This window comes from Bombina bombina, chromosome 1 (assembly GCF_027579735.1).
Source record: "Bombina bombina isolate aBomBom1 chromosome 1, aBomBom1.pri, whole genome shotgun sequence".
Lineage (NCBI taxonomy): Eukaryota > Metazoa > Chordata > Amphibia > Anura > Bombinatoridae > Bombina > Bombina bombina.
The window spans coordinates 800,563,559-800,591,243 of record NC_069499.1 but is presented as its reverse complement, the minus strand read 5'-3'; the positions used below and the strand labels follow the sequence as shown (position 1 = coordinate 800,591,243).

The 27,685-nt window shown below is 38.2% G+C and overlaps 1 long non-coding RNA gene across 4 annotated transcripts in view; it reads right to left on the bottom strand.

Annotated features, from left to right (window-relative positions):
• Positions 1-7,617: 7,617 nt before the first annotated feature.
• The window catches only part of LOC128645990 (uncharacterized), a 24,890-nt gene continuing 4,822 nt past the window's right edge, over positions 7,618-27,685 (bottom strand). Inside the window, exons 3-9 of one of the 4 annotated variants that reach the window (XR_008400166.1) lie at positions 25,854-25,960; positions 24,023-24,115; positions 23,438-23,521; positions 21,207-21,282; positions 19,680-19,796; positions 13,739-13,826; positions 7,618-7,826 (exon numbers count right to left, since the gene is read on the bottom strand). This is a non-coding gene — a long non-coding RNA (uncharacterized LOC128645990). Of the gene's footprint in view, positions 7,827-13,373; positions 13,524-13,738; positions 13,827-19,679; positions 19,797-21,206; positions 21,283-23,437; positions 23,522-24,022; positions 24,116-25,853; positions 25,961-27,685 lie in introns of all 4 variants that reach the window. The other 3 variants (XR_008400167.1, XR_008400168.1, XR_008400165.1) reach the window with 3 other exon arrangements.

The window sequence follows — 27,685 nt, the reverse complement described above, 5'->3', positions numbered from 1 at the left end:
TATTGCTGATATAAACTGGTTATGCAACCAATTATAAATACACTCACTTATGGGTACAACGTACACCTATCTGTATAGAAAAGTATAATCATTGTATATGTAACCAAGTTATTGGCTCACTGCAGAATAATACTGTGCTGTTTAGAGTTACATATATTAGAATTAGATATGCAGGAACTGAAATATGGTATGAGCTTGACAAAAACTTCTGCCATACATGCGTTTCAGAAACAAGCATGACAAATTTGTACATCACCCTGTGAGAAGTCATGCAAACATAACGGTGAATATTCATGGTTGAAGGAATGAATATTCAAAGTTGAGCCACTGCAGATAGAGACCTTGTACGCTCTGTAACACAAACTAAACAGTCTCTGCAGAGATAATTTAAAAAGGGACAGTCAACACAAAAATAGTTTCAACATATCTATAAAGTTACCCTAGATCGTTTTTTTCCAAATATATGCCAGTTAACATCAATCCGTTTAAGTTAAATCACTTACTTTTCCCCCTGCTGCCGTTTTAAAATGTCTGTAACTCCACCCCTTTTTCAGCATCTGTGACCATTAAAAACAAGCGTTCACTGTAATTGTTCTAAGTTACTCATAACCGATTTTCGCGCATGCGCCTATTGTACTCTGGCCCATTATGTGAGCGGATCCTATTTGCAGCATACCTGTAATCATAACGGGGGTGCCTGTTATGAGTGCTGTTTCACCGACATCTATACCAGTAACTCCGCAGGTGGAGGCTAGAGAACGGTCCCTGCAATGCCTGAGGGCAGTTATGGCTGTTAGATTACCCACTAGGGCTCTGGAAAGCCCATAAGAGGTAATCCTCATCCATGTTTCACTCAGTCTTAAATCTTCTGGCGACACAGTACCCCTTGGCAACTTCACTCCAAGTCAGGTCGGAGCCCATAAATCATGAAAAAAATATAAACTCTTGATAGTAGAGCACCTCTGAAATGTATAACCTCTCTCCTCAGAGGCCAATAACAAACTAAAGATGGAGAGGAGGTGGGAGGGGCTAAAGCTCTGAGGGTTATTGACCTCCTGATAGGCTGGAATATATCCCACATTATGAAGTTATGGACTCAGCTAAGAGGAAAAAAATCCCCCCCAAAAAAGTAAATTTATGCTTACCTGATAAATTAATTTCTTCTATGGTACGGCGAGTCCACGGATTCATCCTTTACTTGTGGGATATTATCCTCCTGCTAACAGGAAGTGGCAAAAAGCACCACAGCAGAGCTGTCTATATAGCTCCTCCCTTAGCTCCACCCCCCAGTCATTCGACCAAAGGTACAGGAAGAAAAAGGAGAAATTAAAAGGTGCAGAGGTGACTGAAGTTTAAAATTAAAAAATATAATCCGTCTTAAAATGACAGGGCGGGCCGTGGACTCGTCGTACCATAGAAGAAATTAATTTATCAGGTAAGAATAAATTTACTTGTCTTCTATAAGGTACGACGAGTCCACGGATTCATCCTTTACTTGTGGGATACAAAACCAAAGCTACAGGACACGGATGAACGGGAGGGACAAGACAGATGGTTGAACAGAAGGCACCACTGCTTGAAGAACTTTTCTCCCATAAATCGCCTCAGAAGAAGCAAAAGTATCAAATTTGTAAAATTTGGAAAAAGTATGAAGCGAAGACCAAGTCGCAGCCTTACAAATCTGTTCAACAGAAGCATAATTTTTAAAAGCCCATGTGGAAGCCACCGCTCTAGTAGAGTGAGCTGTAATTCTTTCAGGAGGCTGCTGTCCAGCAGTCTTTTATGCCAAACGGATGATGATTTTCAGCCAAAAAGAAAGAGGTAGCCATAGCCTTTTGACCTCTACGTCTTCCAGAAGAGACAACAAACAAAGAAGAAGTTTGATGGAAATCTTTGGTCGCTTGCAAGTAAAACTTCAAAGCACGAACCACGTCCAAGTTATGCAACAGACGCTCCTTCTTAGAGGAAGGATTAGGACACAGAGAAGGAACAACAACTTCCTAATTAATATTCCTATTAGTAACAACCTTAGGAAGGAATTCGGGTTTGGTACGCAAAACCACCTTGTCAGCATGGAAAACAAGATAAGGCGAGTCGCATTGCAATGCAGATAGTTCAGAAACTCTTCGAGCCGAAGAGATAGCAACTAAAAACAGAACTTTCCAAGATTGAACCTATGCATTCCATAGATATTAAGCTTCTAATGGAACCCCTTGAAGAACCTTAAGAACTAAATTCAAACTCCATGGAAGAGCAACAGGTTTAAACACAGGCTTGATTCTAACTAAAGCCTGACAGAACGACTGAACGTCTGGAACATCTGCCAGACTCTTGTGCAGTAAAATTGATAAAGCAGATATCTGTCCCTTTAAGGAACTAGCTGAGAGTCCCTTCTAAAATCCTTCTTGGAGAAAGGACAAAATCCTAGGAATCCTGATCTTACTCCATGAGTAGCCTTTGGATTCGCACCAATAAAGATATTTACGCCATATCTTATGATAAATTTTCCTAGTGACAGGCTTTCGAGCCTGAAACAAGGTATCTATGACCGACTCAGAGAAACCCCGCTTGGATAAAATCAAGCGTTCAATCTCCAGGAAGTCAGCCGCAGAGAAACTAGATTTGGATGCTGGAACGGACCTTGAATCAGAAGGTCCTGTCTCAGTGGCAGAGTCCATGGTGGAAGAGATGACATGTCCACCAGGTCTGCATACCAAGTCCTGCGTGGCCATGCAGGTGCTATCAAAATCACTGAAGCTCTCTCCTGTTTGATTCTGGCAATCAAACGAGGAAGGAGAGGAAATGGTGGAAACACATAAACCAGGTTGAACGACCAGGGTACTGCTAGAGCATCTATCAGTACTGCCTGTGGATCCCTTGACCTGGAGCCGTAACAAGGAAGTTTTGCGTTCTGACGAGACGCCATTGCTGAATCAATTGTGCAAAACACCTCCGGATGGAGTTCCCACTCCCCTGGATGAAAAGTGACGACTTAGAAAATCCGCTTCCCAGTTCTCCACTCCTGGGATATAGATTGCTGATAGATGGCAAGAGTGAGTTTCTGCCCATCAAATTATTTTGGTAGCCTCTATTCATCGCTAGAGAACTTAGTTCCCCCCTGATGGTTGATAGATGCTACAGTCGTGATATTTTCCGACTGGAATCTTATGAATCTGGCCGAAGCCAGCTGAGGCCACGCCTGAAGCACGTTGAATATCGCTCTCAGTTCTAGAATATTTATCGGGAGGAGAGCCGCCTCCTTAGTCCACAAACCCTGTTGCTTTCAGGGAATTCCAGACTGCACCCCAGCCAAATAGGCTGGCGTCCGTCGTCACTATGACCCACGCTGGCCTGCGGAAACACATTCCCTGGGACAGATGATCCTGTGACAACCACCAAAGAAGAGTCACTGGTCTCTTGATCCAGATTTATCCGAGGAGATAAATCTGCATAATCCCCATTCCACTGGTTGAGCATGCGTAGTTGCAGTGGTCTGAGATGCAAGCGAGCAAACGGAACTATGTCCAGTGCCGCTACCATTAGTCCGATTACCTCCATACACTGAGCCACTGACGGCCGAGGAATGGAATGAAGAGCTCGGCAGGTGGTGAAAATCTTTGATTTCCTGACCTCCGTCAGAAAAATTTTAATGTCCACCGAATCTATCAGAGTTCCCAGGAATGGAACTCTTATGAGAGGGATAAGTGAACTCTTTTTTTTTACGTTCACCTTCCACCCGTGATATCTTAGAAAAGCCAACACGATGTCCGTGTGAGACTTGGCTAGTTGGTAAGTCGACGCCTGAATTAAGATATCGTCCAGATAAGGCACCACTGCTATGCCCCGCGGCTTTAGAACTGCCAGAAGGGACCCTAGCACCTTTGTGAAAATTCTGGAAGCTGTGGCAAACCCGAAAGAAAGAGCCACAAACTGGTAATGCTTGTCCAGAAAGACGAACTGGTGATGATCTTTGTGGATAGGGATGTGTAGATACGCATCCTTTAAGTCCACGGTGGTCATATATTGACCCTCCTGAATCATTGGTAAAATAGTCCGAATGGTCTCCATCTTGAAAGACGGGACTCTGAGGAATTTGTTTTGGATCTTGAGATCTAAAATTGGTCTGAAGGTTCCCTCTTTTTTGGGAACCACAAACAGATTGGAGTAAAACCCCTGCCCCTGTTCTGCTTTTGGAACTGGGCAGATTACTCCCATGGTATATAGGTCTTCTACACAGCGTAAGAACGCCTCTCTTTTTGTCTGGTTTGCAGACAATTGAGAAAGATGGAATCTCCCCCTTGGAGGAGAATCTTTGAAATCTAGAAGATACCCCTGGGTTACGATTTCTAAAGCCCAGGAGTCCTGAACGTCTCTTGCCCAAGCCTGAGCAAAGAGAGAAAGTCTGCCCCCTACTAGATCCGGTCCCGGATTGGGGACCACTCCATGTTGTCTTGGTGGCAGCAGCGGGCTTCTTGGCCTGTTTACCTTGTTCCAAGTCTGGTTAGGTCTTCAGACCGACTTGGATTGAGCAAAATTCCCCTCTTATTTTGCAGCAGGGGAAGAGGGACCACCTTTGAAGTTTCGAAAGGAACGAAAATTATTTTGTTTGGTCCTCATCTTATTTGTCTTATCCTGAGGAAGGGCATGGCCTTTCCCTCCAGTGATGTCTGAAATTATCTTTCAGTTCAGGCCCGAATAGGGTCTTACCTTTGAAAGGGATGGCTAAAAGCTTAGATTTTGAGGACACAACAGCAGACCAGGACTTAAGCCATAACACTCTAAAATGGCAAAACCTGAATTCTTCGCCGCTAATTTAGCCAGTTGAAAAGCGGCATCTGTAATGAAAGAATTAGCTAGCTTGAGAGCCCTAATTCTATCCAGAATATCATCTAATGGGGTCTCAACCTGAAGAGCCTCCTCCAGAGCCACGAACCAAAAAGCAGCTGCAGTAGTTACAGGAACAATGCACGCTATAGGTTGGAGAAGAAAACCCTGATGAACAAATATTTTCTTTAGGAGACCCTCTAATTTTTTTATCCATAGAATCTTTGAAGGCACAACTGTCCTCAATATGTATAGTTGTACGCTTAGCCAGGGTAGAAATAGGAAACATTTTCTTAAAAGTAGGAGGGGGAGCAAACGGAATATCTGGTCTGTCCCACTCCTTAGTAACAATGTCCGAAATCCTCTTAGGGACTGGAAAAACATCAGTGTAGGCAGGAACCTCTAGAAATCTGTCCATTTTACACAAATTTCTCTGGAACTACAATAGGGTCACAATAATCCAAAGTCGCTAAAACCTCCCTGAGCAACAAGCGTAGGTGTTCTAGTTTAAATTTAAAAGCAGTCATATCCGAGTCTGTCTGAGGGAACATCTTTCCTGAATCAGAAATCTCCCTCAGACAGCAAATCCCTCACCCCCAAATCAGAACATTGTGATTGTATATCGGATATGGCTAACAAAGCGTCAGAGGGCTCAGCATTTGTTCTCACGCCAGACCTACTGCGCTTCCCCTGCAACCCAGGCAGCTTAGATAAAACCTCTGAGGGTAGTATTCATAACTGCGGCCATATCTTGCAGGGTGAAAGAATTAGACGCACTAGAAGTACTTGGCGTCGCATGTGCGGGGCGTTAATGGTTGTGACACTTGGGGAGAATTAGATGGCATAACCTGATTCCCTTCTGACTGAGAATCATCCTGCGACATACTTTTAGTAGCTAAAATATGTTCTTTGCAATTAATTGACCTTTCAGTGCATGAGGGACACATTCTAAGTGGGGGTTCCACAATGGCTTAAACATATTGAACATTGACTTTCCTCAATGTCAGACATGTTGAACAGGCTAGTAATGACTACAAACAAGCTTGAAAACACTTTATTTAGTGAAAAAAATAATCTTAAAAACGGTACTGCGCCTTAAAGAGAAAAAAAGCATACACGTTCTGCAAAACTGCTTTAAAATACACCAATCTTTTCAAATTTTTGATATGAGACTCAATTTGTGTAGTTAAGTTTGCCCCACAAGAAAAACAAGAAAAATGGGGTTAAAGCTTCTATTTGGCCCAAAACTTCCACAAGGGCCCTCCGGAATTGGAGCTTGCTGCATTTAACTTTATGTCTTTACAGCCTCAAAGAACCGCACCAGAGCGGTTTTGAACTAGCCATGTGGGTTCTGAGACCTCAAAAAATAAGCCAAGTGTACCCTCAAAGTTGCCAAAAAACTTTATTGCCCAAAAAAACATTAACAGCACTCCCAGTTCACAAAACGTTTGCCCACAAACATTCAAAAACTCAGTGTCAACCATTTTTTAATTAGCCCCTTCTATAGCTCTTAGGATTACTGCTTACCCTTACCCTCATGGGGATACTGTCAGCCTTTCTGAAATACACAGTCTCTCCAGAAAAAATGAATGAACATACCTCACTGCTATATAGCATGAAAACGTTCCTCACACTGAAGTTTCTTGTAGACCTCAGCCTCTGTGGGAACGGTTCTGGATCTTAGTGACAAATGCTAAGATCATCATCCTCCAGGCAGAAGTCTTCATCCATCTGCTGCCTGAGAGTAAATAGTACACACCAGTACCATTTTAAACAAAAAACTCTTGCTTGAAGAAATTAAAAACTAATATTTGATCACCTCTTTCACTTTACCCTTCCTAGTACTTAGAGTAGACAAAGAGAATGACTGGGGGGTGGAGCTAAGGGAGGAGCTATATAGGACAGCTCTGCTGTGGTGCTCTTTGCCACTTCCTGTTAGCAGGAGGATAATATCCAACAAGGATGAATCCGTGGACTCATCGTACCTTATAGAAGAAATATATGTTACAGAATTCCCCCCCTCTAGATTGTGAAACAAGCACACTTTCAAAACAAAAACAGGGGGTGTTCAACATCCCACAAGACATTTCATAATTACCTGTGAATCAGACAATGCTTAACTAGGAGTTGTCCTTTTCTTCAGGTCTACTCTCCCCCCTGCCTAGTTAGTTTTCCCTTGCGTCACCTAAAGCTTTATTCAAGTTGTCTGGTGCTCAAATATCCACGAAATATTTCCCTGTGATCTTACCCCACATGTGACCCTGCACCTTACCCAGCTCTCTTAGTGGGACACCAGGAACCTGGAAACCTTAAGCTGGCCGGTGATGTGGGTCCTGACTCTGTCCAAGCTGGAGACAAGGAGGAAAGCCATCAATGACTCATGAAAGCAAACAACCCACCCTTATTACAGAAGGGGGACTTTTTGTACATGTACAATTTAGTGACCCCTCTATGGCTTATTGGATAATAGGGCTCTAAAAACCTGCTACTCCTTATCAATAACTGCCCTGTTGTTGCCCAAGGTTGCTGGTGATCCAGATTACAGTAATATAACCTACTAAAAATTCTGTTGTCCTCTATCAATCGTGGGTGCCTCATGACCCTCTAAATGCTCATGTTCCACCCCAAGCATGAGCCTCTGCCTTCATCCAAGTCCAATGAGTTAGACGTCATTATGGATCATCAGAATCTAGCAATGCAAATACTGATGTTCCTTGAGAGCAAGAGGTTTATAACTGTAGAACGTAAACATTTCATATTGTAAAGAGCCAAAAATAAAAACACACCCCCATGTAAAAGAAGTCAAAGCTTTATTGACACACAGCAACAACACACTTAAAATAGCAGCCAGAGGTCATAAATCCAAATTACATCCATGTTTATCGTTCAAGGTAGTCGAAGAAAAATGCTGCACTTCTGCCATAATCACTTTTTTCCCTGTGCGCACCGTGTGTGTATATAAGTTTAATTGTTCATCTTTAAAGAGACAGCTATGACAGAACCTGCAATAAATAAAAAAAAATTAAAAATGAGCACATGGGACAAACATTCATGCCAAACAGAAGTTTCCATCCTACAATACAATCATCTGAACAATAACATAGCTAAAAGGCCATTATAATCTAAAAATATGTTGTCATTTGAAAAGGGACAGTCAAGTACAAAATAAACATTCATGATTCAAATAGGGCATGTAATTTTAAAATTATTCCAATTTACTTTTATCACTAATTTTTCTTTGTTCTCTTGGTATTCTTAGTTGAAAGCTAAACCTAGGTAGGTTCATAAAGCTAATTTTTAGACCTTGAAGGTCACCTCTAATCTGAATGCATTTTGACAGTTTTTCACCACTAGAGGGCATTAGTTCATGTGTCATGTAAATAACATTGAGCTCACCCTAGGAATGAGCAATGATTGGCTAAAATGCAAGTCTGTCAAAAACTGAAATAAGAGGCAGTTTGCAGAGCTAATCAGAGGTAAAACGTATTTTATAACTGTTGGTTATGCAAAACTGGGGAATGGATAATAAAGGGATTATCTACCTTTAAAAAAAAAAAAAAAAAAAATCTGGTGCGACTGTCACTTTACGACTAGCGACCCAGCACCTTAGTGAAGTACCGCTTGGGACTCTTAGAGCACTGCTGGCTCAGAATGAAAGCTGCTACTGATCCTATGAAAAGCTCTCGTTACACAGCTGGGGTCGGGCAACTAGCGCTTCCCGATGAGCAGCAGTTTCTGCCCAAGACCTGCAGTGCTCTTCAGTACTGCTAACCCCTTTGGACTAATATTCATTTTATCGCATAATTTATTATTTTTATTTTAACCAACAAAAAAACAAGGTCTTACAAAACATAAAAATATACATACATAAATTTTACTCACACAAAACGGGTTTACAAAGCCAGAAAAGATACAAAGAAAAAGATACAGTTGATACTGTACACCCTTTTTAAATTCAGAAAATTTAGGCTCCTTATGAGATTGCCAGTCCTTCAGGATTAATTTCCTACCTAAGAGAATGACTGTTTAGTAATAGGGGATTTTGCCCCACTTTGTCATAAGTTATTAGGAAGAACACATTCTGACATGTAATATGAATATGGGACTGTACGATTTTTGTTAACCAAAACGAGATTTTACCCCAAAATCTCTGAATCACTGGGCAAGACCAGAACATATGGTACATATCAGCCGACTCGTGTTTACATCTAATACAAGACAACCTATCTCCTCCTCTTACCCAGGATGCAAGAGACTTTGGAGTCACATACACTTGATATAAAATCTTAATTTGTTGTTCTCTATAGTATTCCCCTCTCATTGCTTCCCCAACTCTCTTAACCGAACCTGTCAGAAGTTCTGTCTCCATTGAGATGGTCAGGCAGTCCCTCCATTTTAAAGGTAAGGTATCTGATATTACTTAATTCATAACTAGCTAATAAGGCCCCATACATAGGTGAAATGGAAAGTTTCCCTATACTAAATAACGATAGGCTGTGCTTTAAAGCTTGATTGTTCCATTCCAGGTTCGGTATCCTCAAGATCTGTTCAGCATAATGCCTAAGTTGCAAAAATGCAAAGAATTGGTAATCCCAAATTCTATTTTACATTCATTAAAGGATTTAACCCTACTCTCCGCTGTATTAATTAGCTGGATCATGTATTTAACCCCTGCATTAGTCCAACTCACAAATCTTAAGGAATCATATCCCTCCGAGAATTCTGGATTCCCCCTAATAGTTAGGTATTGAGAGACCCGAAAATTGGAGCCAGTTCTTATGCAGAACTTACGCCAAGCTCTTATAGGTTGTTCAATGATTATTAGTTCTTTAATCATTTTGGGGATTTTGGAAAAGGACATGTGAACAGGGGCTTTTAAAGAGAGTGGTGCAGCTAACCCTTCCTCTATGTCATAAAGTGAGAAATGATCTGACTCTAAAAACCAGTCTACTACATATTTCATATTAGCAGCTAAATTATAGGCTTCCAGGTCCGAGATAACCAGTCCGATATCCTTCTTCCCAGCAAACATACGTTTCATGGCTATCCTGGATCAATTATTCTTCCAAATAAATTGCATGATGTATTTATTAAATTATCAGACTCTTTAATAGGAGGAGTGGCATAGCCTTAAATGTATAAAAGAATTTAGGTAATGAGATCATTTTAATTAGCTGGATTCTACCGGATAGAGATAAGGGTGGATTCATCCATCTTTCTATATCTTCTTTAAGGAATACAATAAGTGGAAGAAAATTTAAACTATACCATTTCCTTGGATCCCGCACAAATTTCAGACCCAGATACGTAATATGTTCCTTTGCTTCCATAAATGGTGTCGTAGGTGAGTCCTTATTTTTAATTAACCAGAGTATTTCTGATTTAGTCTTATTTATTCCAAAACCCATAAAGGTCTGGAATCTATCTAAAACCTCTACAATTAAGGAAAGATTATTCTCCAAATTCTGCGTAAAAATAAGAAGATCATCCGCATAAATTGACCAATGGTGATTCCTTCTAGATATTCTCTAAGGTATATGGCTAAGGGTTCCAAGGATAGATTGATTGTCCCCCGCTGTAAGATGAACTTATCCAAAACAGTAGAATTGATGACTAACGCAGCTTGGGGCGTATTATATAAAAAAAAAAAGTAATAATATTCACAAAAATACCTTTGATTCCAAACTTTACGATGGTAGTAAACATGTGGTCCCAGATCAGGGAGTCAAAAGCCTTGTGTGTCTATAGATATAATAGCAGCATCTCTAGCCAAAAGAGACCCCCCCCCCCCATTATTAGCTATATCACAATAATTTATTACCAGTTCTAATTTCCTAATATTCTTCACTAATGTCCTACCTTTCATAAATCCAGTTTGATCTGAATGGACCAGTGGGGCAATAGCTATCTGTAATCTATTAGCTAAAATATGCGTTAGTAACTTATAGTCCACATTCAACAAAGAAATTGGCCTATAGGACTCCATACAGGTATACCCCGCTCATACAGCGGTTTAGGGACCGGAGCCCTGCTGTAAAGTGAAAACCGCCTTAAAGTGAAACAAGGCAGTTTTAGCTTTCTTTTCACTTGCCATTGTGTTTAAAAACATGTTTGAACTAACAAATATTAGGAGTGCAATAGTGCTGCATTTAGTTTAACACTAGCACAAAGTTCAATAAATACTGTACCTGTAAAATAGTGACAATGACTGTAGTAAAATTTGTCAGACTATACCACTGAGACAGATTGCACTATAATGCTGTAAACAGAGTGAAATGCGCATAACAAAATGGTGACAGTCCCTTTTCTCGCAATCTCACGATGATTACAGCACTGTTTCAAAATCTTTGGAGGTTGAACTTCAGCTCCACAAAGCGCTGTATTAGCGAAGCGCTGTAAAGTGAGGTATACCTGTACATTTTAAATATTTCCCCTGTTTTGGTATCAGGATAATCCTGGATTCATTAAAATATTTTGTTGGAACTTTCCCCACAATAAGAAAAAAAAGAGTTGTATACATCTAAGCGTTGGCGTAATCTTGTCCCCAATAATCTTATATAATTCCCCCGGGATATCATCCGGGCCAGAAGCTTTATTAAGTTTGTTTGTTGATGGCCTTACTAATTTCCTCCTTGGTTATTGGAGTATTTAACATTTCTAAGTCCTCCTTAACTTGAGGGATCTTAATTCTTTCCCAAAACTGCTCCTTCCGGTATTCAACGTCTCTCTCCCCATACAGGTTTTGAAAGTATTGTTGAAATTCCTTAATAATCTCTAATGGTTGAGTAAGGACTTTATAGTTTACTTTAATGGAAGTTATATTTTTACTCGACTTCTGAAAATTGATCATTTTAGCTAGGAATTTCCCTGTCTTGTTACCATAGGACATGAACTTACTATTCCGCCTAATTTCTGCTTGTGTTTCTCACGCCATGCACCAGTCATCCCTCTTTTTTAGCATCTAAATACCGTTTCCAGTTCTCACTATTATTATTCTGTATATATATTTGGCATTTGTGGATGACCTGATTTGTGAGTTGCAACCAATAGTTATTATTTGCCTTCTTTGATTTAATCAAGAAGGCGATTATTTCTCCCAGAGCAACTGCCTTAAATGCCTGCCATGGTATCTCTATATTGTCAACTGATTCTTTATTCTTGGCATAATATTCTTCCCATAAACTAAACAGAAAATTCAGAAATTTCAAATTTGTATATAGGTAATTTGGAAAAAAGAGCCTATTTGGTAAGTTACTGGCGTTAATTATCAGAGAGAGCAGGACTGGTGCATGATCAGAGATGGTAATTGGGGTGATTGTTGTCTTTTGAACCAGGGTAAACAGATTCTTACTGATCAGAAACATATCAATGCGCGACAGATTTGTATGCCTTAGACAAAGAAGTATATTCCTTACTGTCTGGGAAAGTATTCCTCCATATAATCTAAGAGTTCCAAGCTATAACAAAACTTTTTAAATGTTCTAGTGTCTCTATTCCCCAATTGCTGCCTACCCGCGTGTTTCCTATCTAATAGTCCAGATGCTACCATATTTAGATCCCCACCTAAAATAACATTTGTCTGCCCCCATCAATTTGTCTTGGATTGTTTTCCAAAAACACCTTTTCTTCTCATTTGGGCCATATATATTGCACAATGTTTTTTTTTTCCCCCCTAACTCCATTTCTAGAATAATAAATCTACCCTGTGAGTCTACTTCTTTTCTAATAATTTGATATTGCAAATTTTTCTTAAACAGTATGGCCACACCTTTTTTCTTGTGCGTACCTGGGGCATATACTACTTCACCAACCCATCCCCATTTAAGCTTCTGACTTTCTAACTCGTTAAGGTGCGTTTCTTGTAACATACCTATATCTACTTTAAGTTTGTTCAAATGGTGTAACACCGCTTTCCTCTTTATATAATTTATAATAAAATCTATTTATATTAAATTGTGCAATTTGTGCTTTGGCTAGCTCAAAAAAGGGACACAAGTCAAAATTAAACCTTTATGATTCAGATAGAACATGCAATTTTTAACAACTTTCCAATTTACTACCATTAAGATGTGCAGTCTTTTTATATTTACACTTTGAGTCACGAGCAGCAACACAGTAAGTACCATGGGCTGTTTGGATTAACTTGATTGGTTAAATATATTGTAATATAATTTGAAAATACCCATTTTATTTGCACTGCCAATTGTACCACAGTCTGCAAAATTTTAAGAACCACTGTTCTAGACAACTAAACTTTTATAGGGTCCTCTTTTTAAAAAGGGATTATAAAAATAGGAATGTATATTTTTATTTCATTAGGACAAACACATTTTATTTTTCCTTCTAAAACAGACAAAAATCTGCACTTCCAGTCCAGTGCTTAACCCTTTAAGGACACAGCTTTCAGTTTGCTCAATTGTTTTATGACGGAAAAATTCCGTCATATGTCCTTAAGAGGTTAAACAATACGCTGCATATTAAAGGAACATGAAACCCCCATTTTTCTTTCATTAATTAGAAAGTGTGCAATTTTAAACATTCTAATTTACTTCTATTATCTACTTTGTTTCATTCTCTTGATATTCTTTGCTGAAAAGCATATCTAGATAGGCTCAGTAGCTGCTGATAGGTGCGTGCACATAGCAATGCATATGGGTGAACCAATCACACGAGGCATCTATTTCTTCAACAAAGGATATCTAGAAAATAAAACAAATTAGATAATAGAAGTAAATTTGAATGTTGTTTAAAATTGTATTCTTTAACTGAATCATGAAAGAACATTTTTGGGTTTAGTGGCCCTTTAAATAAGTCACTGCTGTGATCAGTCCGATTACAAAGCAAGTGAGCAAATATGCTATTAACCATTCCTGAATGTCAATACACTACCAAAAGCAAAACCGTTCATTCTTACCTAGCTTAATGTCACTGGGCTAAAGTCACAAGTTGTGTTCCAATTATTCAATAGTTGCAGAAAGGCGTTAGATTAGGTTCTCTGTAATCTGTGAAAAAAACAAAAAACACACACTTAGCGTAAGAAACCAGACAACTTGATGCTTTAGGTGCATCAAGTATACAAATGTACAGAGCTGTTGCCTTTCCCATATTAGCATAAAAAAAAACAAATCAACAATTTGATTTGAGAAATGTCCTCCGTCTGTTTTGCATGAAAATCTAAAACGGTGAAGAATTCTATTTGAAGTGAAAAACAAGAATGAAATGAAAAGTTATGGTATGGAAACCATTTATCTTTTGGGGACTACCTACCCAACTGCTAAGAATTCACAACACATGCTATCAGCTCATCACATAAGGGAAAATTGTGCCAAAGGCAACTTCCCTAAAAAAAAAAAAACAATATTGTACACAATATCGTATCAGAGGTGCGCACACAAATAAAATATATGAAACAGACTGTAAAATATGATAGTACAATCAAAAAAGGCAAAACAAATGATCACACAATTGGGGAAAATTGATTAAAAAGTCAGTTGAGAAATCTGTGACCAGATGATCTCAATCCAATATTATGAGCAGTCAGCTCTCTTCGAATGGTGAAATATTCAATGTCCTAAGAGACAAAAGTAGAAGAGATGCCTTATTATGCAGTCTCTCATACTTGGAAATTCACATGTATTCAATATACAGGGTACTCACAAGGAGAACGCACACAGTGCAATTCAGACAAAATCTCTTTCAATCACTGAAGGCATGGAGACACAAATGGAGGGACCATTTACCTTTTGGTCACTACCTACCCAATTGCTAAGAATCCACAACACATGCCATCAGCTCATCACATAAGGGAAAAGTGTGCCAAAAGCAACTTCCCTAACTACGCATGGCCAAAAGAACCGATTGCACTCTGCTTCCACTTCCCATGACCACAAAATGCGGGAACAGCCGCACTCTGCTCCCACACCAGTAGACACAGTTGGCAGTCACAGAATGAAATGTTTACCTTCTGACCATGTTAAGAAGAGACATTTCCCTAACTATTTCCCTTAAGCTCAGAGAGATAGCACATGAAGTAAAACATTAACAACTGGGTCAGCGCTCAAGCCATAAAAAACAAACAATATTATACACAATATCGTATCAGAGGAGCGCACACAAAATAAAATATATGACAGACTGTAAAATATGATAGTACAATCAAAAAAAGCAACAAAAAACAAAATGATCACACAATTGGGGGAAATTGATTAAAAAGTCAGATGAGAAATATCTGTGGCCAGATGATCTCAATCCAATATTATGAGCAGTCGGCTCTCTTTGAACAGTGAAAAATAAAATGTCCTAAAAGACAAAAGTAGAAGAGATGCCTTATTATGCAGTCTCTCTTATACTTGGAGATTCACATGTATTCAATATACAGGGTACTCACAAGAACACACACGGTGCAATTCAGACAAGCCAAGGCTTCGGAGCTGCTCGGCTGATTCACCCTCTCCACCAAGGAGCATGAACGCTTGTTGATTTCTCACACCTATGAAAGCATAAGCACCGGGCAAAGAAAATGCCCAATTACACAAATTGAAGTCTTTTCAAAGGATTTCTTGTAACTGTTCCATCAAGGTCAGTCATTGGTCACATCCTGAAGACCCCACCGGTAAAGAAATCTCTTTCAACCACTGAAGGTATGGAGACACAAATGGAGGGACCATTTACCTATTGGTCACTACCTACCCAATTGCTAAGAATTCACAACACATGCTATCAGCTCATCACATAAGGGAATAATGTGCCAAAAGCAACTTCCCTAACTACGCATGGCCAAAAGAACCGATTGCACTCTGCTTCCACTTCCCATGACCACGAATGTGGGAACAGCCGCACTCTGCTCCCACAGCCAGTAGACACAGTTGGCAGTCACAGAATGAAATGTTTACCTTCGGACCATGTTAAGAAGAGACATTTCCCTACCTATATCCCTTAGGCTCAGAGAGATAGCACATGAAGTAAACATTAACAACTGGGTCAGCGCTCAAGCCATAAAAAAAACAAACAATATTGTACACAATATCGTATCAGAGGTGCGCACAAATATATGAAACAGACTGTAAAATATGAAAGTACAATCAAAAAAGGCAAAACAAATGATCACACAATTGGGGAAAATTGATTAAAAAGTCAGTTGAGAAATATCTGTGACCAGATGATCTCAATCCAATATTATGAGCAGTCTTTTCTCTTCGAATGGTGAAAAATACAATGTCCTAAAAGACAAAAGTAGAAGAGATGCCTTATTATGCAGTCTCTTATACTTGGAGATTCACATGTATTCAATATACAGGGTACTCACAAGGAGAATGCACAGAGGGCAATTCAGACAAACCAAGGCTTCGGAGCAGCTTGGCTGATTCACCCTCTCCACCAAGGAGCATGAACGCTTGTTGATTCCTCACACCTATGAAAGCATAAGCACCGGGCAAAGAAAATGCCCGATTGCTGTAATTGAAAGAATGTTTGCCACATCCTGAAGATCCCACCGGTAAAGAAATCTCTTTGAACCACAGAAGGTATGGAGACACAAATTATGACTATGTACCCAAATTGCTAAGAATTCAACACATGCTATCAGCTCATAACATAAGGAAAAAGTGTGCCAAAGGCAACTTCACTAACTACGCATGGCCAAAAGAACCGATTGCACTCTGCTTCCACTTCCCATGACCACAGAATGTGGGAACAGCCGCACTCTGCTCCCACAGCCAGTAGACACAGTTGGCAGTCACAGAATGAAATGTTTACCGTCGGACCATGTTAACCCTTTAAGGACACAGCTTTCAGTTTGCTCAATTGTTTTATGACGGAATAATTCCGTCATATGTCCTTAAGAGGTTAAGAAGAGACATTTCCCTAACTATTTCCCTTAAGCTCAGAGATATAGCACATGAAGTAAACATTAACTGGGTCAGCGCTCAAGCCATAAAAAAAAAAAAAACCACACCAAACTAACAATATTGTACACAATATCGTATCAGAGGTGCGCACAGAAACAAAATATATGGAACGTAAGACTGTAAAATATGACAGTACAATCAAAAAAGGCAAAATAAATGATCACACAATTGGGGTAAATTGATTAAAAAGTCAGTTGATAAATATCTGACCAGATGATCTCAATCCAATATTATGAGCAGTCAGCTCTCTTCGAATGGTGAAAAATACAATGTCCTAAAAGACAAAAGTAGAAGAGATGCCTTATTATGCAGTCTCTCATGCTTGGAGATTCACAAGTATTAAATATACAGGGTACTCAAGGAAAATGCACAGTGCAATTCAGACAAGCCAAGGCTTTGGAGCCACTCGGCTGATTCACTTTCTCCACCAAGGAGCATGAACGCGTGTCGATTCCTCACACCTATGAAAGCATAAGCACCGGGCAAAGAAAATGCCCAATTACACAAATTGAAATCTTTTCTGATGATTTCTTGTAACTGTTCCATCAAGATCAGTCACATCCTGAAGACCCCACCGGTAAAGAAATTTCTTTCAACCACTGACGGTATGGAGAGACAAATAGGAGGGACCATTTACCTTTTTGGTCACTACCTACCCAATTGCTAAGAATCCACAACACATGCTATCAGCTCATCACATAAGTGAAAAGTGTGCCAAAAGCAACTTCCCTAACTACGCATGGCCAAAAGAACCGATTGCACTCTGCTTCCACTTCCCATGACCACAGAACGCGGGAACAGCCACACTCTGCTCCCACAGCCAGTAGACACAGTTGGCAGTCATAGAATGAAATGTTTACCTTCTGACCATGTTGAGAAAACATTTCCCTACCTATTTCCCTTAGGCTCAGAGAGATAGCACATGCAGTAAACATCAACTGGGTCAGCGCTCAAGCCATAAAAAACAATATTGTACACAATAATCGCACACAAATAAAATATATGACAGACTAAAATATGACAGTACAATCAAAAAAGGCAAAACAAATGATCACACAATTGGGGAAAATTGATTAAAAAGTCAGTTGAGAAATATCTGACCAGATGATCTCAATCCAATATTATGAGCAGTCAGCTCTCTTCGAATGGTGAAAAATAAAATGTCCTAAAAGACAAAAGTAGAAGAGATGCCTTATTATGCAGTCTCTCTTATACTTGGAGATTCACATGTATTAAATATACAGGGTACTCACAAGGAAAATGCACACAGTGCAATTCAGACAAACCAAGGCTTTGGAGCCACTCGGCTGATTCACTTTCTCCACCAAGGAGCATGAACGCACGTCGATTCCTCACACCTATGAAAGCATAAGCAACGGGCAAGGAAAATGCCCGATTGCTGTAATTGAAAGAATGTTTGCCACATCCTGAAGATCCCACCGGTAAAGAAATCTCTTTGAACCACAGAAGGTATGGACACACAAATTATGACTATGTACCCAAATTGCTAAGAATTCAACACATGCTATCAGCTCATAACATAAGGAAAAAGTGTGCCAAAGGCAACTTCCCTAACTATGCATGGCCAAAAGAACCGATTGCACTCTGCTTCCACTTCCCATGACCACGAATGTGGGAACAGCCGCACTCTGCTCCCACAGCCAGTAGACACAGTTGGCAGTCACAGAATGAAATGTTTACCTTCTGACCATGTTGAGAAGAGACATTTCCCTACCTATTTTCCCTTAAGCTCAGAGAGATAGCACATGAAGTAAACATTAACAACTGGGTCTCGCGCTCAAGCCATAAAAATCAAACAATATTGTACACAATATCGTATCAGAGGTGCGCACACAAATAAAATATATGGAACGTAAGACTGTAAAATATGATAGTACAATCAAAAAAGGCAAAACAAATGATCACACAATTGGGGAAAATTGATTAAAAAGTCAGTTGAGAAATATCTGTAACCAGATGATCTCAATCCAATATTATGAGCAGTCAGCTCTCTTCGAATGGTGAAATATTCAATGTCCTAAAAGACAAAAGTAGAAGAGATGCCTTATTATGCAGTCTCTCTTATACTTGGAGATTCACATGTATCCAATATACAGAATACGCACAAGAACGCACACGGTGCAATTCAGACAAGCCAAGGCTTCGGAGCTGCTCGGCTGATTCACCCTCTCCACCAAGGAGCATGAACACGTTTTGATTCCTCACACCTATGAAAGCATAAGCACCGGGCAAAGAAAATGCCCAATTACACAAATTGAAGTCTTTTCAGAGGATTTCTTGTAACTGTTCCATCAAGGTCAGTCATCGGTCACATCCTGAAGACCCCACCGGTAAAGAAATCTTTCAATCACTGAAGGTATGGAGAGACAAATGGAGGGACCATTTACCTTTTGGTCACTACCTACCCAATTGCTAAGAATTCACAACACATGCTATCAGCTCATCACATAAGGGAATAATGTGCCAAAAGCAACTTCCCTAACTACGCATGGCCAAAAGAACCGATTGCACTCTGCTCCCACTTCCCATGACCACAGAATGTGGGAACAGCCGCACTCTGCTCCCACAGCCAGTAGACACAGTTGGCAGTCACAGAATGAAATGTTTACCTTCTGACCATGTTAAGAAGAGACATTTCCCTACCTATATCCCTTAGACTCAGAGAGATAGCACATGAAGTAAACATTAACAACTGGGTCAGCCCTCAAGCTATAAAATGCATGAGCACCGGGCAAAGAAAATGCCTGATAGCTGTAATTGAAAGTCTGTTTGCTGATGCAAACACAAATGTAAGTCTTTCCAGTGGTCTATTGACAACTGGTTGAACAGGAGGTCACAAGAAATAAAATCTAGCAGTCACTGCAAGTTAATAACAATAAAGCATATGCCATATAGGAAAAGGCAACAGTAGCTCCAGTCTGCCCTTACCTGTAAACCGTCATCATGGTGCCATTGTAATGAGAATCATCTAGTGACAGCGTGGAAGCCTTTCTTCTGCGTAAACAAGAGGTGAAGTGAGCATCTCTCCATACACGGTCACATATGCTGAGGAAGAAAAAAAGAAAGCTTTAATGCTCTCGTAGTGCCATATAGATTTTACTGCAATTAGAAAATACCTCTCAAAACCACCTTGGTCCCACTAGAAACCAACAACCGTTATATTTTTCACCACCTCTAATTTTATCTGCACAATAGCAAAATTAGCCTGCATTTTCTAAATACGCTTCCATAAGTTGTGTCACCTTAAAAACAGTTTTATATTTCAGCAGAGGGTATTAGAATACTTTTTTTTTTTTTTTTTGTGTTAAACTAAGTTATAAATTATAAAATGGAGCTCAAAATGTAATATTTTGAATTAAAGAACCTGAAAGAATTTTATGGATAAAGTGAAAGTGCTCTCCCCAAGACCTTTTTGATTAGGGCACCAGTCTACTATTTTACTGACCCCAGATAAAATGTAAGCCAATATTAAGCTAAAATAGCTAATAATTTTTTTCAATGTTTTCTTGCCTAAATTAAAAACTTTTATACAAAATTGTGCAATTAGTGTGTGCTTTGTATTATAACATTTTCTGCCATAGTATTGCACTGCCCCCACTCAGCAACTTCATCGTCCCACCAGGATGGCTACATTTGCTGTGAGTGTTTTAGCCCTGTATCATAAAATCTATAACCTACAGTGCGCTTTACTTCATACACTACTCCCTTTTCTACAGTTAGTATTCATTCCAAGGGACATAATGTGTTAATATATTCACAATCAGAAGGGAGATTAAAGTGACAAACTTTTCTGGTGCAGTAATTTTAAGAGACTATGCAATTTACTTCTATTAACAAAATGTACTTTAAATAAACGTAGAAGTGCAAGAGATTAAAGTGAACGTCACAATCAAGAGGAACAACAATAGCCCGATAAATAACCAGGTACCCATCAAATCATGGTCCCTTTACACAACTGGAATGGGTACACATCACAAAATAATAACACAAATGTACATTAGAAAGTGTTCTCCTCAGGGCAGATTTAGTGGGTACCACCAGCTCATTTTACAGACCACCTAACTAAAGCCAGTATTCAGATAAAATAAGCAAATTATCATTTAATCAACAGGTGTTAAACTCAGCAATTAATGTGCCATTTGTTTAAAAAGGGACACTAAACCCATTTGTTTTCTTTCATGGATTAGATAGAGCAGCAATTTTAAGCAACTTTCTAATTTACTCCTATTCATTTTTTCTTTGTTCTCTTGCTCCTAAGCTTACATTCCTGCTTTTTCAAATAAAGATTAAGAGAACAATGAAAATTTGATAATGAGTCAATTGGAAAGTTGCATGCTCTATCTGAATCATGAAATAAAAACATTTGGGTTTTTATATCCCTTTAAGATGCAGGGAAACAAAAATGCAAGCATTGAAAGTTGTAAATATTACATCTTCACAACCATTCTCTCTTACCTGGGCTGATGTAACGGAGAAATGTTTCATGTAGACATTTTTTCCAGTGCTTGAACATCTGTAAATAAAACAAAATCTATATACAGAAAACAAAATTAGTGTAAGAAACGAGACAACCCGGTGCTCTAAATGCACCCAGTGTACAAAAATACAGAGTTAAAGCTGCCTTTCCCATATTTAAGCCAAACATATTATACATAACAATCATACATAATAAATTATACATAATTATACACAATTATAAAAATATTGTACAATAGATAACCAAACAAACTGAAATCTGATTAGCTTCCCATGATCACAGACAGCGAGAGCAGCCACACTCTACACTCACTATCCGTGAACACTTCAGCAGACACAGAATTCAATGTGTTCAGTTACCATACTACAAATTATAACTTTATACAGAATAATAATAATAAAAAATACATATTATACATAATAAAAATAGAGAACATACATATACATTATATATTATACAGAAAAATTATACATATTATACATAAATCATACATAATAAATTATACATAATTATAAATATTATACAGAATGAAAAAAATATGGTACAAAATATTATACAATAGATAACCAAACGTAGACTGAAATCTGATTAGCTTCCCATGATCACAGACAGTGAGAGCAGCCGCACTCTACACTCACTATCCGTGAACACTTCAGCAGACACAGAATTCAATGTGTTCAGTTACCATACTACAAATTATAACTTTATACAGAATAATAATAATAATAATAATAATAATAATATTATACAGAACATACTAAATATACATATTATACATATTAGACATAATTATACATATTATAAATAAAATATATTATACATAATTATACATACACATAACTATAAAAATATTGTACAATAGATAACCAAACAAACTGAAATCTGATTAGCTTCCCATGATCACAGACAGTGAGAGCAGCCGCACTCTACTCTCACTATCCGTAAACACTTCAGCAGACACAGAATTCAATGTGTTCAGTTACCATACTACAAATTATAACTTTATACAGAATAATAATAATATTATACAGAACATACTAAATATACATATTATACATAATAATATTATACAGAACATACTAAATATACAGATTATACATAAAATATATTATACATATTATACATAATAAAATATATTATACATACACATAACTATAAAAATATTGTACAATAGATAACCAAACAGACTGAAATCTGATTAGCTTCCCATGATCAGACAGTGGGAGCAGCCGCACTCTACTCTCACTATCCGTGAACACTTCAGCAGACACAGAATTCAATGTGTTCAGTTACCATACTACGAATTATAACTTTATACAGAATAATAATAATATATAGAAATAAATATTATACATAATAAAAATAGAGAACACATATACATAATATATATTATACAGAACAATTATACATAATCATACATAACAATTATACATAATTATAAATATACAGAATGATAAAAATATTGTACAAAATATTGTTCAATAGATAACCAAACATAAACTGAAATCTGATTAGCTTCCCATGATCACAGACAGTGAGAGCAGCCGCACTCTACACTCACTATCCGTGAACACTTCAGCAGACACAGAATTCAATGTGTTCAGTTACCATACTACGAATTATAACTTTATACAGAATAATAATAATCAAACATTATACATATATATATCAACGTAGCGTTCTGAACACGTCTGAGGACGGATGAATCTGGTTGAATCCTTGTCAATCTTGAATGGTGTCCCAGCGAAGTCACATCTTGTGCAGCAGAATGACGTAGCAGATCTTGAGCAGCAGATGTGTCCTTTTCATGCAGCAAACAGCAGCTTGACCGGATAACCTTAAACAAATGTGAATGGGAGATGCACAGGAGACAGATATACATTCACAATAGACCAAGAAAAAAAAAGCAAAAAAAAAGCCAAAAAGGCATTTGGAGGTACAGATTGGAATCTGCCTAGCTTTCCATGATCAAGGGTGGTGAGAGCAGTCGGCCGCACTGTCCCCACTGCCTATAAACACAGTTGTCAAACACAGAATACAATGTATACCTCCTCCTGCCTTTGTTATGGCAAATGATCAAACATCAAATCATAAAACCTTAGCTTAACAGCAGCATTAGGTTTCTGCTTTATAATTTATAAAGCAGTTTGTTACAAAATTGAATCTAATATATGGGAAAGGCAACAGTAGCCCCAGTCTCTGTCCTTACCAACGTGCAGCCTGGGGATGTAAGCAGACGCAGTTGAAGTGAAGACCTCTGTATATTATGGCCTCTCGCTTCACATTGCTACATCTGTTGAGAGGAAACAAAGTTTCAGTTCTTGCACAGCAATACCGAAGTAGCAATAAAAAGTCATTTTTTTTAACTATCCCTAAAAGGCAAATACAGAGAAGGGGGTGTAGTGAAGTGTGCTTCTCGCACTGCATGATAAACAAATATGATCATTCATGTACAGATTATACCCCCCCCCCATATCTCTGTCTAAAAGGTAATGGAAAGAAAGTATTTTCTATCTTTCACATCTGTTTCCCAATGGTGTGTGTGTGTGTGTGTGTGTGTGTGTGTGTGTGTGTGTGTGTGTGTGTGTGTGTATATATATATGTTAACATAACAAAAGTGACATAGGGACACAAACAAAATTAAATTACAACACATAAGAAAATACAGTAATATTTAAACTTAAACATGGTTTTAAAATATAACTCTAGGATGCTTGACTTATAAATTAAACATTCACGATTCAGCTACAGTATATATAATTTTTAACAACTTTCCAATTTATATTTCTATTACCAAATTTGCTTTATTCTTTTTGGTATCCTTTGTTGAAGAATAAAGCCAAGTCAGCTGAAAGGAGCCCAGGAGTGTGCACGTAAAATACAAAGTCTGTCGAAAGAACTGAAATAAGGGGGCAGTCTGCAGAAGCTTAGATACAAGGTAATCAGAGGTAAAAAGTATATTTAATATAAGTGTTGGTTATGCAAAACTGGGGAATGGGTAATAAAGGGATTATCTATCTTTTTAAACAATGACAATTCTGGTGTAGACTGTCCCTTTAACAAAAGGATACTAAGCAAAATTGATAACAAATAAAATAGGAAACTTGTTTAAATGGATTAGATAGAGTGATATTTTATAAGGACAGTTCACCTACAAAATGTTCTCCAATTTAAATTGTTCTCAATGATCCCTTTTACCTGCCGGAGTGCATTTAATTGTTTCTAATTAACTCCTTTACCCCTATTTTGGCATTTGAAATAGCTTATTTAGCTTGTGGTTTCCCAACCTATACTGAAAATGCAATTTCTCACATTTTATCTACTGCAGCTGGTACAACAAGTCATTGAAAATAAATTAATATAAAAACTATATTACAGTGTACTGTCCCTTTAAATTTAATTTTTTTTTTACCACTGGTTGTTATGATCCCATGTGCAAGCAAGTAAACATTTACATTAAAAGGGACAGTCTAGTCAAAATTAAACTTTCATTATTCAGATAGGACTTGTAATTTTATTCAACTTTCCAATTTACTTTTATTATCAAATTTGCTTTGTTTTCTTATTCTTGGTTGAAACTTAACCTAGGTAGGGTCATATGCTAATTTCTAAGCCCTTGAGGGCTGCCTCTTACCACATGTTTTAAATTGCTTTTAACAACAAGAGACTGTGGGCCATATAGATAATACTGTGTTCAGGCACAAGGAGTTATTTAAGAGTTAGCACAGCACAATACTAAATGCAAAAGTGTATTAATATAACTGCTGTCTTAATATAACTGCTGTCTGTGTAAAACTGGGGGGGGGTGGGTAATAAAGGTATTATCTGTCTTTTAAAACAATAATTCTATCTATCGTAGACTGTCCCTTTAATAATAGCTGCCTATGCTCGTCAATCTTGCTTAAGAAGCTAAAACACTTTGTTTTATCTCAGAAAAAAAAAATAAAAGCTATATTGCCCCACAACATACTATTTAATGCCCCTTTAAGAGACAAGATAGATAAAAACTAGGACTATCAAATTCTTTCCCTTTAAGGATAAAAAGTCTATCAAAATTAAAAAGTACAGTCAGGCCTCAAAAAGACACTGCAAGGCCAAGTGGACAACATTACAGGGTCATTATAGTGGTACAATTACGTTAGTTAGAATACGTAATTGTAAGACTAGTGATCCTGCACCACTGTGTGGGTTAACACAGTAGAAATACTGCTTGGGACCCCCATAGCAGTGCCGGTCCCAATCAGCAGAGCTTTCTGCTTGGGACTAGCAGTGCTCTGTGGGTCTTGAGCAGGACATTGTCTAATGCTATGTGTTTAGTCCCAAGCAGATAAAATCAGTAACACAACTCAGATGTTTAACTAGTGCCACCAATTTGGACCAGCACTACTTTGCTGGTCCGAAGAAGTACTTCTACTCTGTGTTTACCCCTTTGCGGGTTAAAACACACAAGAATGCAGGGTCGCTAGTCTTAAAATTCCATTTGCTAATAACAAATTAGAACATGTAATGGTTTGACTATTATCACCAATTATACTATATGTCTGCAATAAAAATGATCTACTGTTATACAGGAAACAGCTTGAATACTATGAATTTAATGTATTTTACAACAATTTAACTCTTACCTGGTTTAACAAAGGAGGCACAGACACATTTCTTTTGACAATAAGCTAGACACTAAGTGTTGGCTGTATGTCACCTGGTGCTGTAGATCTGATAACTTTAGCATCACCTACAGATACGGGGAAAAAAAAATACATACTACTTAAAGGGACAGTATACACTCATTTTCATATAACTGCATGTAATAGACACTACTATAAAGAATAAGATGCAGATACGGATATACAAATCCAGTATAAAATGGTTTAAAAATTTACTTAGAAGCTTTCAGTTTAGCTCTGTTGAAAAGGGAGTTGGAAAGCCCACTGCAAGTGGGAAATAAGACAATCCCCCCCTCTTTTGCATATGAAAAGACCCTTTACACAAACAGGAGCAAGCTGGAGAAGGTAGCTGACGGTATTCAAATAAAACTTTAGGGCTTGGTTAGGAGTCTGAAAATCAGAGCAATGTTATTTAAAAATAAGCAAAACTATACATTTAAAAAACTATGGGCTTTATAAATAGATCATCTACAAAACATTAATGCAAAGAAAAAATGAGTGTATAATGTCCCTTTAACGTAAGAAATAGGACATTGTGGTAAATTTGCATTGCCTATAGATAATACTCAAGTAGAAAATGCAGAGATAAAACACTTATAAGAATGAACCTTAGATATGAACATAAAGTCTTAAGGTCTATATTCTGGGCTGCACAGCATATCTATTTAGTGGGTTTAAGTGGTTAGCTATATGACCAAATGCTTCAAAACTATCGCCTAACAGTCACTCCATATCATCATTTCATAAATGCAACAATTATAAAATAAAGAGCATAAGAAGGGAAAGAAGAGTAATAAATCCAGGTGTCTGTGGAATGGTATAAAAGGATCAGGAATTAGGTTAGTAAAGATTTGGTAATTATAGGCAGTGACAGAGCAATAATAAATACAACAAGAGTTTACCATGAATGTTAGTTGTGCATTTTCTAGGCTAGGAGACAAACTTGTAATGTACAACAGTATATAACTAGCCTTGGGTAGCTTCAGCAGGGGCCCGCTGCTTCCACTTCCCAAAGACACCGCTGCTATGAAGACCGTTTACTGTACCTACCGCTAATAAACATATGGAAGAGAGAGATCTTTGCCAAAGAGGAGTTACTTGGATATAGCATGTGTGATGCAGTCAAGTAGGAAAACAAGACAAGGGTCCTTAGAGTACTTTGAAAAGTAGAGAGATATAGTGGTCATGTACTTTAATAGGAGAAATGCATTAGGCCATTTTTATTTAATATAGACTATAAAGTCAGAAACTTTACTTTGAAAAATAGGGGGAAAAGGGAAAATTCAAAATGCTATATTAGAGGTAAATTATTTTATTTTAAACTATCATGCTCATAGGCGTCAAGAGACAATTTACAATCCACCATAGCTTTACAGCTGTATCCATGGGCACAGGGAGCAGGCGCGCACTGCTCCACATGTCCATAAAAACAGCTGCCGCCATGTGCAGAGAGCTCACTGTAACATCTGCCAGTGACCATGTTGGGTCTAACAGGTCAGAAGAAAGTAAATTATGCTGTTAAGCAGCCATTGAAAATAAGGGGGGGGGGGGGAATGCCATGCTAAAGGCAGTAATTTATTTTAGACTATACATGCCCAAAGGCTTCAGAAACAGTTTACACCCCACCATAGCCTTACAGCTGTAGCCACGGGCACCAGGAGCAGGTGTGGACTGCTCTTAGTGTCCGTAACTACAGCTGCCACCATGTGCAGAGAGCTCACTGTAACATCTGCCAGTGACCATGTTGGGACTATCAGGAGGGAAGTAAAATTATGCTGTTAAGCAGCCATTGA